We start from the raw sequence: 16,890 nt of genomic DNA on the forward strand, positions 1-16,890 counted from the left end.
ATTGCAAGCTGGGCGACTGGCCGCCGCCATGTCTCTGCTTGAGCAGGCACGCCCGTGCGATTACGTGCTTGCCAAAGCTACGTTCACCCGCGCGCTGCACGCGCTTGCACGCATGGGGCACCACTTGTGGCGCCATGCTTGCAATTGTCTATAAGAAGAAGCGGTGAGCGAGGAAATGTGGGACCACCGCTGGGAGAAACAACCGGAGCAGTCGGTTAGGGAGAGACCTTATACTTCGGTACCATCTGTCCCCGTGCGAGTGAAGCGCTCGGTGCGCCGCATATAATGTGGCCGCCGCATCAGACAGAGAGTCATCACCTAAATGTGTTTCTTCCACCGTGGGCACGACTCATGCCCAATTTTTTCTCCGCGTTCAGTCGAAGAAGATGAAGCCGAACGCGTACGAATGCTTCGTTCGCGTTCGGCTTCACTGATTGAACCCGAGCCCTAGCCGAATGCTGACGCAACGATTGACTACACAGCCCGAGCCACGATGGAAGAAACATTTAGGTGATGACTCTCTGTCCGACGCGGCGACCACATTATGTTCGGCGCACCGAGCGCGCTTCACTCGCACGGGGGTAGATGGCGCCCAAGTATTGGGTCCCTCCCAAACCGACCTCTCCGGTTGTTTCACCCAGCGGTGGTCCCGCATTTCCTCGCTCACCGATTCTTGTTGTATCTCACCGACGCCACCACCAAGTCGCCAGAGTCCGCCGTAAATCTGCGCTCTCTACTTTCTTTTTCTTCTTCGGGTTAAGGCTCACCTTCGTGCACGATGGTGGCACCTGTGATCGACACAGTAGCAAAGCAAAACACGAGGCCAGCCACTGGCCGCACACCACCACCGCACAGCGAAAAAGGCGAGCACGCTACGCCATCGACACCGTAGACGCCGAGGAGGGACCTCATACCTCAGCGCCCTCCGCAGCCCGGCGCGGACCTAACTACTCCTCATTCGAAGCTAGCTCCGAACACAATCTCGTCGCTTGCTGCCTGCGGGAAGATCGGCCAGAGTCATCGCTTAAATGTGCTTCTTCCACCATGGCCTGAGTGCTGGGTCAAAACACAAACATATAATCTACGTTGTTGTTGTCCTCATGGATGTAGTTCTCAATTCAGCTACTAGGGGCGCGACGAGTGGATCTCCGTCCTATGAGCGAAAAGCGAAGTGCGGAGTGACCGCGTGTAGGCACTATAGACGCTTTGCAGCAGCTGTGCATGCACGCCGCCATAACTGACCTTCAGTTTTTGTTTCCTCTTATTTTGTTTATTTCACTTCATCATTACCGTAGCAGGCCAGGCTATTGCAATATTAGATTCAACTGTGTCCTTTTCTAAAGCATCGGCCTTTGTAGAGGATCGTCAACTACCGTTTCAGTTGCTCGGCACCTCGGTAAGACAAGAGAAGGTCAGCAATGGCGGCTGTAATTTGGCGCGTGTGTAAAGTGTCTATAACACAGTAGGCAAATACAACAACAACAAAACAAACTACAAGAAGCGTAAATATGCAGGTGAGCTGGTTAGGAAACCTCAAAATCTAAAGTTATAAACCGTGAGACAGGGAGAAATAATTTGATAACGGGCAAGTACTCTGTCACTTTACATTTCTGCACACCCAAACAAAACAAAAAAGATTTAGAAAAGCCCGCTACAGTCTGGTTGCGCAGGAACCTGTTATAACGATGCCGACAAAAATATAAGCGCTAACCTCTAAAAAAGGAAAAGGAAAAGCAATCAGTGAAAGCGCGAACCTGCAGGGTCTGGACGGTGGCGAAGGTGGTGCACGCCTCTTGCACCGCACGATTAAACGGGAGAAGTCCTTACGCGCTTCGGCTTTCCTGGTGGCCTAAATGACAACCAACTATGCGCTCACACAATCGGAAACGTGAAGCGACGCCTCGGTCCGACTCTTTCCCCACGTGTACTAACGTCCGGCGCTAGCGTGCCCACGGTAACACCGACCAGGTCTTTGGGGCGCGCGCACTCACCATCTCAGCACGCCAGCCCTTACCTTACGATGAGCATGCAGAGAGTTATACGATTCATTCCAGTCAACCCGACGCTGTGAATGAACTCTATGTATAACAGTATGAATGGGGACGGACCTCCTCGCTTTGTTGACGTGCCTACAAATTTTGGAGCATGTATATATGGTCCCAACGAGAGCTAGAGCGGAAAGTTTAGATCCCAAGCTACATTATGTTTGACAGGTTAAGGCTTAACGGAGGTTGTGGCCTAAACGGTGAAACGGAGTACACAACCTACGGTCCAGGACAGAACACAGCAGCGGCCGTCTGGATCCGAGGACAAAGTGGAAATAAGAGAACACAACGTGCCAGCTCGGCCCCTTGGCATGAAGTGTAAGGGGTTGCCCAGGACAACGACCGGAGGCTCCGCCGCCATAGAGTAAACAAACAGTAACAAAAAAAATCAGAATTATGCGAACACGATTGCAGTCATATTGTAGTTACAGTATTCGCGACTCCAACTAACTATAGGTGGCGCCACTCATTTTCCTAAATGGCGGTTATAGTGAGGGTTGGAGATGCGTGCAGCTGTTGAGCCTGTCTAGTGTGCTGGCTTCACTGAGCGACACAAATTATTTCTGGTAATACGAGGAAGCTAGGGTGTAATTAGCGCAGGTCACCTCTTTACCCTGAAAACAAGAACGGTGTTTAGCGTAATACTTACGCAAGAATGAGCGTTTTAATTCTGGAGTGAAACCGAAACTAACCTCTACTTTGAATTTAATTTCTCGGTGTAGGTCTTAATTTCGGATTCTTTCATAACTCAAGATGTGTTTCACATCGTAGTTATTTAGTTAGAGAAGTTGTTCGCGGAAACTTTATTTGTGACATACACGTTCGATCCAGGCTGATATTTGTAGTTGTTGAAACAATCAGTGCTGATATGTGTGCGTTCTCGCAGCCTTTTCTCCCTCAGATGATTGGCATGGGAAATAATGAACTACGGGCATTTTAATGGATTTTTGGGTATTTAAATAATTAATTGGTTTAACATTATTCCCGGCACAAGAATAAGAGAAAATTCTCATTTTTACAATATGTCCACAAAACGTATAAATTAATAAACGCTGTTCTCAGGCAACAACCCAAAGACGGATACCGTGTCAGACAGCTGGTGTGTGCGTGTGTGTGTGTTTTTATAGCAACACGTGACGCATAGGACTTTATATTACATCCAGCGTTTGACTGTTTGTCTATCTTGATAACGATGTCAGAGTTTTTCATATGTTAACAAAAAACAAACAAAATCATACCTTTCTGGAAAAAATTATTATGGTTAAATGGCGTATTTTCATGATCTTGGTGTTAGTTGGGGGCATACATTGCCGCGATTTGTAATGATAATAATAATGATATTAAAATTCAGATATTTTAATACGTAATTTTTCAAGCTCTAATATAATTTGTTGCTTATGATCTAATTTGAAACGCGCGAACAAATATGACAATCAAAAGTGTGCTAATTCTCATCACTGGTGCCGATTGCAGCATTTTTAATTACCAATTAATAAAATAAAAATATTCTAAAATCAATGAAAACATTCTAGCTAATGTTAGAAATCCATGTAAAATTACATTAATTGCGGGTAAAGTATATTTTGCTATCAAAGTCGCGACTTTTGACAATCGGCAAAACGTCCAAAATCGCCGCCAATATCCTTCCAAACCAAATGCCACCCCCCCCCCCTCAAAAAAAAAAAAAAAAAAGAAACTCTTTTTTAATTATTGAACTTTTTATAACATTTGTTACTTCAATTTTTACTTTCCGTCGTTTAGCCAATCTCAGCCTTTTCAGTTTGAAGGAACGCCTACCTGCTTGCACGTCTGCTCACTACAGCACGTTCCGTTGGCGCTGGAAGCCGGTGAAACAGTAGTGAGCTTTAGTGCTGCGTCTACGAGTAAACGCAAGTGCTGTGTGTTTGAGTTAACTTTGTGTGTTCCACACTGCGCGTGCGCGGAGCCCGAATGGCGGTCTTGGATGGCGCATGGAGATGAGGCGCACGCACAACGTGGGGCACGCAACTCTAACGCGAACGTACAGCGCTTTCGTTTGTTTTTATGGGCAATACTAAAACTCTCCAGTGAGGTACAAACCCATACAGGCTACAGCACTACGTTGGAACACTGAAGCGTGTTGTTTGCATTCAGAAATGACATTTCGCGAGCCATGATCGCGAGCAGTTCCGCCGTGCCTGCTCAGCAGGAGAATCGGGTTACCTTCACTAGAGCGCTTCTGGTTCCCGCCGAAGGAGGGCGAGCGTCGATCTGGAGACGCGAATAGATTTTTCTAAACGTGACGATTAACTATAAAGTAGTCCATTACCTAAATTGTGTAATTAAATTACGTGACAAATAAGTGCCGTGAAAATGTAATGTGGCAATTTCAAAGTTACTTTAAAAAGTAATGAGTTACAGGTAATTAGTTACCTGTAACGGATTACTTCCCAGTTCGACAAAAGAGCGCTACTGCGCATACTCAGAAAACGTTCCTCAGCCCAGAAGACAAGGATGGCAGCGCGCGAAAGGCGGTTATTTGGAATGGTAGACGCATTTCTCCGAGATGCACATGAGCGCTGCAGAAAACCGCCCTTTAAAGTCAATAGAGCGACGCGCTCTTCCCGAATCTGTCAAATTTGGATCAACACATATACACTTGCGACACACTCGAGGTTGTCTCTTAATTTTCTTGCATGCGTCTGTGATTTTTGGTTTCATTTCTTTTCATTTCATTTGTTTAACCCTTAAATGCCCACAGGGGGCTTTACATAAGAGGGGGCAAATTTAAGCACTCAAAATAACACACACAAAAAAAGACTAGGATGTTTATGAACACATGCAAACAGGACGCTAGGTGACGAGAGAGGAAATGGCAGATTTGAAGTTATTGCATACTGTGATGCTCACAATAGGTTCCGGGAGGTTGTTCCAATCAGTAATAGCCAATTGTAAGAGAGAAAATTTGAACAGGTTTGTTCTAGGCGTAGTCAGTTGTATTTTGAGTGGGTGGTCAGTGCGGGGGGAGATGTGGGTGGCCGGAGGGCAGTATTCATCTTTTTTTAAAGGAAAATTATAATATATTTTGTGCAGGTGGGTAAGACGTGCTACTTTTCTTCTGTGTTTTAAAAGAGGGAGGTTTAATCTTGCTTTCATTGCGGTAACACTTGTAGGCTGTTAATTGGGGAGAATGAAACGTGTAGCCCGGTTCTGTACAGCTTCCAATTTTTCTTCCACATACAACTGATGGGGGTTCCAAATAGTGGATGCATACTCGAGTTGAGGACGGATGAGAGAATTGTATGCGATGAGCTTTGTTTCTTGCGTGGCCTTATAGAGATGGAGCTTTAAAAAGCCTGAAGTTCTGTTTGCTTTCGCAGATAAGTAGTTTATATGAGGCTCCCATGATAGGTTATGGTTAAAGTTGACGCCCAGATACTTGTAGGATGTTACGGCTTCAATTGGTATGGTAGAAAGTGAATAGTCAATCCGAGTAATGTTTTTTTTTTTTTTTTTGTAGTAAAGTTAAGAAATTTTGTTTTGTCAACATTGATCTCCATTTGCCATTCTCGACACCATGCTTGAATTTGTGACAAGTCATTTTGCAAAAGGGTACAGTCGGTTACACTCATTATTTTTCTGTAAATCACGCAGTCGTCCGCATATAATCTAATAGTGAAATTCAGAAGATCCGGCCGGTCATTTATGTAAATTAGAAACAACAATGGGCCCAGCACGGTTCCCTGCGGTACTCCCGATTTAACAATTTTTTGTGACGAACAATTGTTGTCTATAACAACGTGATGAGTTCTGTTTGAAAATAAATTTTCAATCCAGTTTATAACGGACGTTTCTACTTTAAGTGCTTTTAATTTTTGGACAAGACGTCAATGTGGGACTTTATCGAACGCTTTTTTTAAAATCAATGAAGATAGCATGAGTTTCATGTTTTTTTTTTTTATGTAGGTTATGGTGGATATCCGTTAAAAATTAAAAAAAGCTGAGATTCACAGGAGTACGACCGCCGGAAACCGTGCTGGTTTGTAAATAGTATATTGTTTACACATAAATAATTTATTACATTAGAATAAACGACATGTTCTATCAATTTACTTACAACAGAGGTTAGAGATATGGGTCTAAAATTGGTAGGGACATTTTTTGCGCCATCTTTAAAAATCGGGATTGCAGATTTCCAGTCAGCCGGAACAACACCAGAGTCAAGGGATTTTTGAAATATGCGGAATAAGAGCACACTAGATATGTCACTTGTAATCTTTAGCAACTTTGTAGTTATACACCAACTCATGTTTACAAACAAACCGGAGCGCCCCTAGCGGACGCCACCGGCGCCGCGCATGCGCGGTGGATGGTGGGCAAGAAGCCCGCCGTCGCCCATAAACAAACCATTGAATTGCGTTGTTGTCGGCGTCGGTGGGAGTCCCCGTGCTCTTTTTCGCGTTGGAATTGTTGATCCTACGTCCTCCTAACAATGTCTGACTACTTGTGCGGCTTCAGCAAAACTAACGAGGCAAAACTTTGCGTGAATAATGTGACGTGCGGCGATTCATTTCACGTGGACGCCGCAGAATGGGCGCTAAACCTGACTCCCACGATGAGATTCTGCTCGCTATTTTTAGTCGCGACGTCGCTCGGACTGCAAAAGCGTGGACCGTAGCTGAGATGGTGGACGTCGATTCTGAAAACCGCAAGTAGAATCGGGCATTACAAGTCGGTGATGGCCACTGGTAACAATGATCAACATCTTGTATCTGTTTACACTTAGCCCACTTACCCCAACCAACCTTCAAAAGTGTTTTGAGGCCTGCACTTAGCTCCTTCACAACGTTTGGTTTCACAACGTTTGCTTTACGGGCCGCTGTCGTTTGAACGAGCTGACGACAAAAAGCAGCCAAGATTGAAAGAGCAGACGACAGTTCGAACGCATGCGCAATGGAGTACGGGCAAGAAACACCGCGTCCCGCGTCAACAAACCATTCGAATGTCACCTTGTCGGCCTTTGTGTGAGTCTGCATACTCTTTATCGAGTTGGAATTGTCGATTCTACGTCGTCATCGCAATGTCTTTCTTACCACTTTAATCGCCTGAGCAAAATTATCAATTCTTGTTACGCCGCTAAACTTTCCGTAAATAATTTGACGTGCAGCGATTCATTCGCGTGAACGCCGCAGAATGGACGCCAAAATCATGATGAGATTCTTTTAGCTGTTTTCGGACGCGACGTCGCTCGTGCTGCAAAAGTGTAGAAGGTAGCGGCGATGATCGACGTCGATATTGAAAATCGGAAGCGGGAACAAACCAAGCGTAACAGGTCGGTGATGGCCACCGGTACCAATGATCAACATCTTGTATCTACTGTTTACATAGAGCCTACTTAATTCTTTTGAGGCCTGCAATTACTTCTTATTGCAATTACCGGGTCAACGTTTGGTCCACGGGTCGCTTTTGTTTGAACGAGCAGACGACAAAAAGCAGACAAGTTTGAAAAAGCAGTCGAAAGTTCGAACAATCAGGCGGCCGTGTGAATTTGAAGACGCACTGAACCCGTGGGTGGTCCGGACAACTTGGCGGTTTTATCTCGTTCATGTGGAACAAAGCAAATACATCTGGCGACCACAAAGTGTTGCCCGCACACGCAATTGTAGTGCGACAGCGTCTGGTTTGCCCTTTTCACGGCTACTATTCACGTTCTCGGACGAATGGAGGGGGCAGAAACACATGAAAACTGATCTTCAAACCTTTCCAGGCTTTCTTGGTACAGCCCCCGTCGCAGCATTTGACGAGAAGGCAGGTTTTTTGTCTCGTATCTTCCGAAGGAACACAGGAATGCATGTCTGGCACGGCGACTTCTGCCCACCGCCCCAGACCGGAAGTGCGTCCGGCGCGCCACCACCGCGGCGTGACGTAGGAGAGGACCGGGAGCCGAGTTAGATGGTAAATTTGATATTAATATTGAAATTTCGTCATTTGTCACAGTGATCTCATCCATATTGGTGGTTATAAGATATTGTGGGCAGTAAGATGGTAATGGAAAAAATTCATCAGTGAACACTTCACTAAAGAAAGTACAAAACAGCTCACAAGTCTCTGCGGTCGGTAAACTTTTTCCAGAGGCGTCAGTCAAGCTGACCGAGTCCTTTACCTGCTTTGGATTCACAGCGGACCAAAACTTTTTGGGGCTTGTTTTCACTATATTACTCAGATCATAATTAAAAAACTTATCTTTCGCATTTTTTATTTCATATTTGCAGGTTAAATAACACTTTTATTTTAACCATGAAATAGCAGTCTGAGACGCCTTTGCGGCACGAAAAAGCCTATTCTTTTTATTGAGCAACCTCTTCAAATGTGTTGAAAACCACAGGTTCGAAAACGACGTGTGAATGGTTAGTTTCGGAATAAATTTGTCGCACAACTCAAGCAATTTACACTTAAACAAAAGCCAGTTTTCATTCAGAGACCTAGAGTCAAATTCTTCTAAAAACCAAGCTGAAAATAGCGAAAAGTGTTGGTTAATAGCGTCGAGGTTTGCCCTAGAGTAACTGGAAATTGTTTTTGTCCGAAGAGGTCGGTCACATGATGGAATGAAAAGTTCAACATTAATCGATATGTGATCACTTAATGGTTCTATATACGCAGTATTTGCAACTAGATCGGGTTTTGAAATAAAAAAAAAAAGAGGTCAAGCATGGCTTCACCACGACTGGGTTCATTAACAATTTGAGAAAGTGCAAAAGAATATATAACGTCAACAAAATCGCGAGATTGTTCTGAAAGGTTCTGCCACAATAAAAATGGTATTTTATCAGACAGAATGGACCACTTTATTTCAGGGTAATTGAAATCGCCGGAAATAACAAGTACATCATTTGGGTATAAAAAATAAGAGACTCCAGAAAATCATGAAGTAGCGGTGCAAAATCCAGAACACTTGGGGGCTTATAACAAGCAACTACAATAATGAACATGGTAGGCATTTTTATTCTAACCCAAACGGCTTCAAAGGTTGGAATAGTATCAGAACAATCAATGCGGTATGTCTTTTTGACTGCTATAATTAAGTACACCTCCTCCCTTTCGGCCTGCTCTGTCATTACGAAAAATAAAATGTGGGGGGTGTATGGTTAGTTCCGAGTTTGAGATATCATCTGTGAGCCAAGTTTCTGTTAAAATGATAACGTCGGCTGAGCATGGCTGGACTGCCAAAAGAAGGTCGTCCTGCTTTCCATAAACACTTCTAGTGGTGGCGACGAAAAAACATAGACTTGAAACGGGGCGAGAGCAGCTTTCGGGGGAGAAGGAACGCGGTTGGCGACCGTGGGATTGCTGTGCAGGTAGTGCTTTCACTGAGTTAGATCGTTTATCGTAAATGTTCTTTAAGTTCCCCATTATCGACTTGTCATGCCGAAGCATAAAATCTGTCCCTTAGATTTTGCAAACGTGACAAGTTCTTTTCTTGCATTACGGACATCGATTGAATAATCATCACTTAACCGGAAACAGTTCCCTTTAGTTTAAACGCCCTTGACAAGATTAGCTCTTTTTCTTTGTAGGAGTTGAATTTTACAGTGATAGGCCTCAGAGACGTCCGGTTTTCACGAAAAGAGCCAAGCCTGTGAGCACGCTCGATAGCAGCAGGTGACGCCAAGCATTTCGCTGCAAAAGGCAATCACGCTTTCCTCAGATTTTGCCCATGTTTCACCGCGAGCGTCAGAAAGGTTGAAAAACAAAAGATTCTTACGTCTAGACTGGTTTTCTAGGTTTTCGCGCTTCTGAATTACACGTTCAAGGTCTGCACTGGCTCTTGCATTCATTGTGGAAATTGAAGCGACTTCATCTTTTATCACTTTTAAGGCAGAGGCACCTCGGTCAATAGCGTAAATTTTCGTCCTCAAGTCCCCAAGAACCTTGTCAGTTTCTTTTTGTTTTTCTTGTAATGATTTTATCTCATTTAAAATTGCTGCTTGTCCTGCAGAAAGGCTGTTTAACAAGGCGAGAATCTGAAAAAGCGGGGAGATGTCCTCAGAAACAAGGGTATCCGGACCGGGATTAGTTTCAATGTCCCCAGACAGTAGAAGCAAGTTTGCTACAAAATCAGCGATTGGTGACATTTTCGCAGCACACTGGGATAAATTAAGCCAGATAAGAATCAAGCGTTTGTACACGTCGGGAGGGCACGACACCGCAATGACACAGACGTTGTTATCCGTGCCCCAGTAGCTCCGATGAGTGCAGCCGGTTCTGTAGTCTCGCCATACCCACTTCGTCAGGTGATACCGGCAAGCGTTGCCAGTTGAACTTTACAGAGTTCGCCAAAGTTGAAGACGGTGCCAATCCACAGCACTGTCAAGTCGACGGCGAAAAGCGATACCGCGGTGGGTCCTGTTAGGACATCGTGCGCGGTAAAACTCGACGAGGTCAGTAGCACGGTGAGGAGGACACTGGCAGCAGCGACCTGAGAAGTAACAGGGTATAAGTGACGCATCCTAGTTTCGGTGCCGTGCTGCTGACCTTATTAGTGGCTTATTAGTGACTCTGAATAAAATCATTCCGAAATCGTAATGTTTTTTTTTGCTGTTGTTGCTGTTGTTGTTTTTGAGGGGGGTGTCATGTTGCGGTGCGCCTTCTTGAGGGCGATAAGAAACACGGATCCAGCGTTGATGAGTTTCGCTCAAAAGATTGTCATCGACAGTTATAGCTGAGCGGGAACCTGGAGGCAAGATCTAACTCCGAATGACATGTCTTTTGTCGATATTTTAAGAGTGTACGATGTATAGCGAATAAGATTTCCATGGCCCTGTTTTTGCGTTGAATGCAGGGACTGAAACCGTAATTGTAACCCAAACCGAAATTCGTTTAAGATCGAATTTTTTTCGTTAACCGGAACGATTTTAACCGTAACCGTAACCGTACCTGTAACGTCTTAACCGGGAACCGCTATATTATATCGGTTCAGCGTTTTCTTTTTCAACAATAATATAGTGGAACAATACCGATGTTCTTGAAAAGCCACCGGCATATGCAGACAGCACACCGCCTTGATTTTGCCTACTTTCTTCGCGAAAGCAGCTGATGAAAGGAGCGGGGGAGCGAAAACAAAAGCGTCGGCGCGCAGAGCCGTGTTCCATGACGGCGGGACGGAGGCGCCGGCGGCATGCTTCATTTACTACCGACCCATTTCAGCTTAACCTGACAAACGCTGGATTCTGCTGGGTTGGCGTGACAACGCACCACGGAATCAGAAACTTGCGTAGTGTGCAGTCACCTATTTCGCTTCCATGTTCTTATTGGCATTCATAGAACCACCGATGTAGACGTTTGCCAAGCTAAGGCTCGTGGTGACAGCTCTGATGTGGCCAGAGGTCTCTGTGGCGGCGACGATTTCAACGAAACTAGAAAAACAACTGCTCCCCACACGTGACTTTAGGCAGCCGATAAATGCCGTTGACGCCGTTCTGATGTCCACAACGTACGGCTAACTAAACGGCTAACCGGACTTCGGGTAGCGCTAGCGTTCGCTTTTGTTGTGTATGCAACTGTCAAAGGTTGCAGGTATAATGTTCGAGCATAAAAATATATTGCCCTCGTCTGGACTCAATGTTAATTACAACTCTTTGTTCTATGCTTGTTTTAATTATCGCTTGTTATGAGGAAACACCACTGTTGCACATATTCACGTGGTTCATGTATCGTAAAAAAAGTAATCCGTGTATATACAATTAGAAGCGTAACAGGCCCCACATTTAAATGAAAAAATTGCTATTTTTCAGATAACAAATTAATGTTATTTTAAATTTGGTCTAGCGTTCAGAAGAGCTTTAAACAATCCAGACAGTATTTATGTTATGCTTTCATTTTCTTCCGTAAAATTCAAAAGACATCCAATGTCATTCTCCATTATGATGTTTGCTTGGTCCCGTGCTCGAGACAAAACTATGGTAATAAGATGCTTAAATATTCTTTCCCTGCGGTTTTAAGTTATCTTTCATCGCTGGGTATTAGACTTGAAGATATTTCAAATAAATAATTAAATATATACACTTCATAATTGTCACGCCTAGCCAACTTCGGCAACATGAGTCCAGGCACGATTCTTTGGCTGTTTTATCTCTTTTTGCCTACTCGTTATTTTGCCTTTGAGTTCATGACCCGCATCTGTTGCTGTTAATGTAGTAGTAGTAGTATAAAACGTTTATTTGAACCACTTTAAGGGGGAGGGGGAGAGGAATGAGTCAATGGCATCGCGGCCTGGACTTGCGGTATGGGGGAAGGGAATTATATATGTACTTCTATGCCAGCTTCGTGGATATAATCCAGAAGCGTGCGTTGAGTTGGATATTGCTTATCTGGAGGGCCTGGGGGAAAGACCCAGACCTCCATGGATGTCACCCCGTCCTCTAAGTGCTTTTTCCTTGTTGCCTCAAGGCCTTTGCAGCCCCATAACAGGTGAACTAGGTCGACCGCATGTCGGGGGTCCTTGCAGTAGCAGCATGTCGGTGGTGTGCGCGCCTTTTCCCACGCTGCTCTTCCCTTCGGCGTGCAGGCGGTATTGGTTCTAATGCGAGTTAAGAGCATCCTCGTTCTCCGCCCAAAGCCTCGCGGCAGTGGGTCGGAGATGGGTGGAAGGTGTTCCTTCAGCGCAGTACGGGACGAAAGTTTGATCTGCTGTTTAGCTTCGTCGGGGTCATAGTCGTCTTCGTCTTCGTCATCTTCGGGTGAGGAAGATGCGTAGCCGTGATCATGGAGGTGGCAGGGCGGCTTCTGCGTCTTGCGGAGTGTAGCTATTAGCGCGCGAGCTGCAGAGTGGGCCTGCTCATTGCCAGCTATGCCTGCGTGGGCGGGCGCCCAGGACAGCTGGACTTTTGTACCTTGCAGAGAAAGTTGGAGGGCCATCTTTTTTATGGATTTTGCTCTCTTGCAGGGGCCGTTCCTATTTCTGCACTCGGTGAGCGAGGCTACCGAGTCCGTAAAAACGTGGAGCTCTTTTGGTCTAATGGTTGTGTCGTTGAGGACTGTTTCAATCGCATATTGAATCGCTCCGAGTTCGCCACCCTTGACGGAGGTGCTGTTTGGTAATTGCTTGGAAGATATAATTCCTTTTCCTGGTATTGCCACTGCGACCGTAGCAAGTTGGTCTGGGAGTGTAGCGAAAGCCGCGTCTGTGTAGACGGCTAGCTTCTCCGCCGAGCTTTCCCAGGTCTGTATTCGTTTGTTTTGGCTACTGGCTTGCGATTTCTGACGATCTGGATGTCTCAAGCTCGCGTTCTTCGGGATGGGCTTGCCTTCTACGAGGTCGATGTAGTCTAACCAAGGAGGGTCGTTTTCTGGGAAGTCGGGAAGCGGGAGATTAAGTGCTTGAATCAGACTGAGAATGGTTCTGCCGGGTCGTGAGTGTTGCAGTCGTTCACGGTGGGCGGCAGATCGTACCAGTACAGTTTCTTGTAAGTTGTTGAGCTGGGCATGTTCCATTAGTGTCCCTATTGGTGTGAATCGAGGTAAGCCGGTAATGACCCGTGCAGCTTGTCTGTTGATGGTTTCCAGTTTTAGAGCGCAGCTCTTAGGGGCCCGTTCCCGGCTTGAGCGGCGTCGCCGTCGCCGTCGCCGTCGCCGTCGGCGTCGCCGTCGCCGTCGGCGTAACCAAGGTCATCCCAAGGTCACGTGACCCCCAAGGTCACGTGACCCCCAAGGTCACGTGACCCCTCCCAAGGTCATCTCAAGGTCACGTGACCCCACGTGACTCCCAAGGTCACGTGACCCCTCGAGGTCACGTGACCCCTCCCAAGGTCATCTCAAGGTCACGTGACCCCAAGACCCCACGTGACCCTTTGAAGGTCACGTGACCCCCAAGTCACGTGACCCCTCTGAGGTCACGTGACCCCCGAGGTCACGTGGTCTCCTCCCCAAGGTCACGTGACCCCCAAGGTCACGTGACCCCTCCCAAGGTCATCTCAAGGTCACGTGACCCCAAGGTGACCCCCACGTGACCCCCAGGTCACGTGACCCCTCTGAGGTCACGTGACCCCCCGAGGTCACGTGACCCCCCTCCCCGAAGTCACGTGACACCCCCCCCCCCCCCCGAGGTCACGTGACCGGCCCCCCGGAGCATATTAAAGAATGAGGGGAGGAGGAGGGGTCTACCCTCCCCTCAGTACCCTTCACTCCTCCTCCTCAAGAGCTGCGCTCCAATTCGGCGTTACAGGTATTTGTAAACGGCTTTCACTTTTTTTTTTCCACTGGCTTTTTGAGATGTTGTAATACGAAGCGCAGTAGCAGACTTTTGATACGATGAGTGCCTTCACCATTTGACGTGCAATTCCTTCGTTCGCTCCCCCTCTGGAGCTGCATATCCTTCTGATGACATAGAGGATTGCCTTGCATTGCTGGCTGACCTTGGTCATCCAGGTTCTGCACGAGCCGTCTTCATCGATGTACATTCCGAGTATTCTGATCGAGGTAGACGGTTGGATTCTGTTACCTGCTAGCGTTAAGTGCATCTGACTGGCGGTGCCAGCTTTTCTTTGTTTACGGGATGCGACGACCACATAGGTCGTTTTCTCCGGGGATGCGGCGAGGCCGACCCTATTGAGATGGGTTTGCACTTTGTCCAATCCGGCTTGAAGAGTCTGTTGTTGGGTTCGGGTATCGCCTGTCACTGTCCATAGGGAGATATCGTCCGCATATATGGTGAACTTGAGGCTTGGGATCCTCGATAGGAGGTGTGGGAGATCGGCCATTGCCATGTTAAACAGTAAAGGCTAGAGTACAGAGCCTTGTGGTACGCCGACCCTGTTGGGTCGTGGGTTGCTCATGTGGTCCCCTATTCTTATCGAATATGTCCGATCCGTAAGAAAAGCTTTAATAAAGTTAAGCGCCCTGCCCTGTATCCCTAAGCGTTCCGCCTCCTGAATGACAGCCCAGTGGGGGACAGAGTCGAAAGCCTTTCTAACATCAATGGCGACGATTGAGCGGATGGTTTTGCCCCTTGGCGCCCTTTTCTTGCTGATGTCGTGTGACATCAAGAGGAGGCTTTCCTGTGTGCTTAAACAGGGTCGGAATCCTGTCTGGGCTGGATGAAAAGCGCCGGATCTCTCTAGTGTCCAGTTAAGTCGATCTAGAACCATTCGCTCCATGAGCTTGCATACGCATGAAGTGAGTGATATCGGTCTGAAGTTGATAAGCGTGTCCTTGTCCTTGCCAGGTTTGGGGATTGGGACGACGGTCGAATGCTTCCATATTGGTTGCAACTGTCCTTGTTCCCATACCGCGTTAATTCCTTCGATAAGCTGGTGTTTAGCGTCTTGTGGGAGGTTGCGCAGCATGGGAATGGTAATTTTGTCCTGGCCCGGAGAGCTGTGTGCCTCCCCTTTGTGAAGTGCCGTTTCCAATTCACCCAGGGTAAAGGGTTGGTCCATTGGATCCGCTGAGTTAGCCAGCACTGGAGTATACGTGTTCGGTATTGAGTTTGTTGTCGTAGCAATGGGCTGCGGGAAGGATTGGTCTCCGGCCGCATCTGCGAGGTCTTCTACCGAAGTGTCAGTTTTTAGCGCCAGGGTTAGAGGGGCCTTCTGTTCCCTCTTTTGTCCCAGCATGGATCTGCTGGTTGCCCACAGTTTCTTTACTTAAGTTTTCTCCGACATGGACGCACTGTAATCCAGCCATCGTTTCCTGTCGAAATATATCGCGTGTTTGCGTGCCGCGATGGTGTGTCTGGTGACCTCTCTGAGTGCCGCTGGTGTCTTTGGGCCTCTCCTATATCGCTGCAGCGCTCGGAGTCTCCTAGCCCAGAGATTCAAGAGGTGAATATCCGGGGTAGGTGCATCGGCAGGTATGTTGGATCTGGTTGTAGCCGCTTTCAATGCATCGAGCATTGCTGTCGCAAAGGATTCCTCTTGGTTGTTTTCCAGGTGTCTTCTATAAAGGCCCCAATTGACTGTATGAGCAAAACGCCGGTTCTTTTCGTACTTCTTGGAGTTCACCTCGATCTTTATTGGGAGGTGGTCACTCCCCCACGTGTCGATGTTTACATTCCAAGAGAGGTTTTCAGTCTTTCCGTATATCCATGTAAGATCTGGACTGGTATGCTGTTGTCTGCTTGTCAAGCCGAGTCTCATTGATGAGCCCGGCGTGTTTAGTAGTGTGTACTTGAACCGTGTCATGTCCTCCAGAAGTTTCTAGCCGTTTATGTTGTCTACTTTGTGGCCCCAGCTGGTATGTGGCAAGTTGAAGTCTCCTCCTATAATCTTTCGTTCTTTTGGGTAAAGGATGTGTAGTTGTTCTATCCACCCGTTGTCTCTTGGTGATTTGCTGCTAGCCCCTGGCCTGTAGTATACAGATGCGATGATTACGGGTGTTCCTTGATGCGTGCACGGACTGCGACGACTTCTTGTTTGTCTGTGCACCATCGCATCAAGTCAATTTGATGTTGTGGCCAGTCCGATCTCAAATACACCATGGCTTGCCCCTTGGGCACGTCTTGGTTGGGCTTGCGGCCTGATGGGATCGACGGGCTGGAGTATGAAGTGTAACTTGTTAGGTTGATGGAGGTTGTCTTTACTTCTTGTAATAGAATTGCATCTGGACGTTTTGATGGTCTGTTCAAGTGTCTTGCGTTGAGTTCTGCGGCCCGTAGCCCCGGTCCTCTGCAGTTCCATTGAACAATGCTAATCAATATTTTTATCGACCATGTTTGAAAGCGATAACAGTGAGCTGTTGGCTTAGCGCTGAGAGTTGTTTTTCCAGCCTTGTAAACCGGACTTCGTAGCTGTCTCTCTCAAAAGTGGGGATTAAATCAGCGTAAGTCCTTTCGTGCATCGGTGGGTGTTGGATCGGATTAAATAGAGGTGGC

The 16,890-nt window shown here is 46.8% G+C and overlaps 1 pseudogene; it reads right to left on the reverse strand.

Annotated features, from left to right (window-relative positions):
• Nucleotides 1-6,042: 6,042 nt before the first annotated feature.
• Nucleotides 6,043-9,516, reverse strand: LOC115313105 (annotated as a pseudogene).
• Between the last annotated feature and the right edge of the window lie 7,374 nt (nucleotides 9,517-16,890).

Source organism: Ixodes scapularis, unplaced genomic scaffold (genome assembly GCF_016920785.2).
Source record: "Ixodes scapularis isolate PalLabHiFi unplaced genomic scaffold, ASM1692078v2 PGA_scaffold2__306_contigs__length_199485367, whole genome shotgun sequence".
NCBI classification, from domain to species: domain Eukaryota; kingdom Metazoa; phylum Arthropoda; class Arachnida; order Ixodida; family Ixodidae; genus Ixodes; species Ixodes scapularis.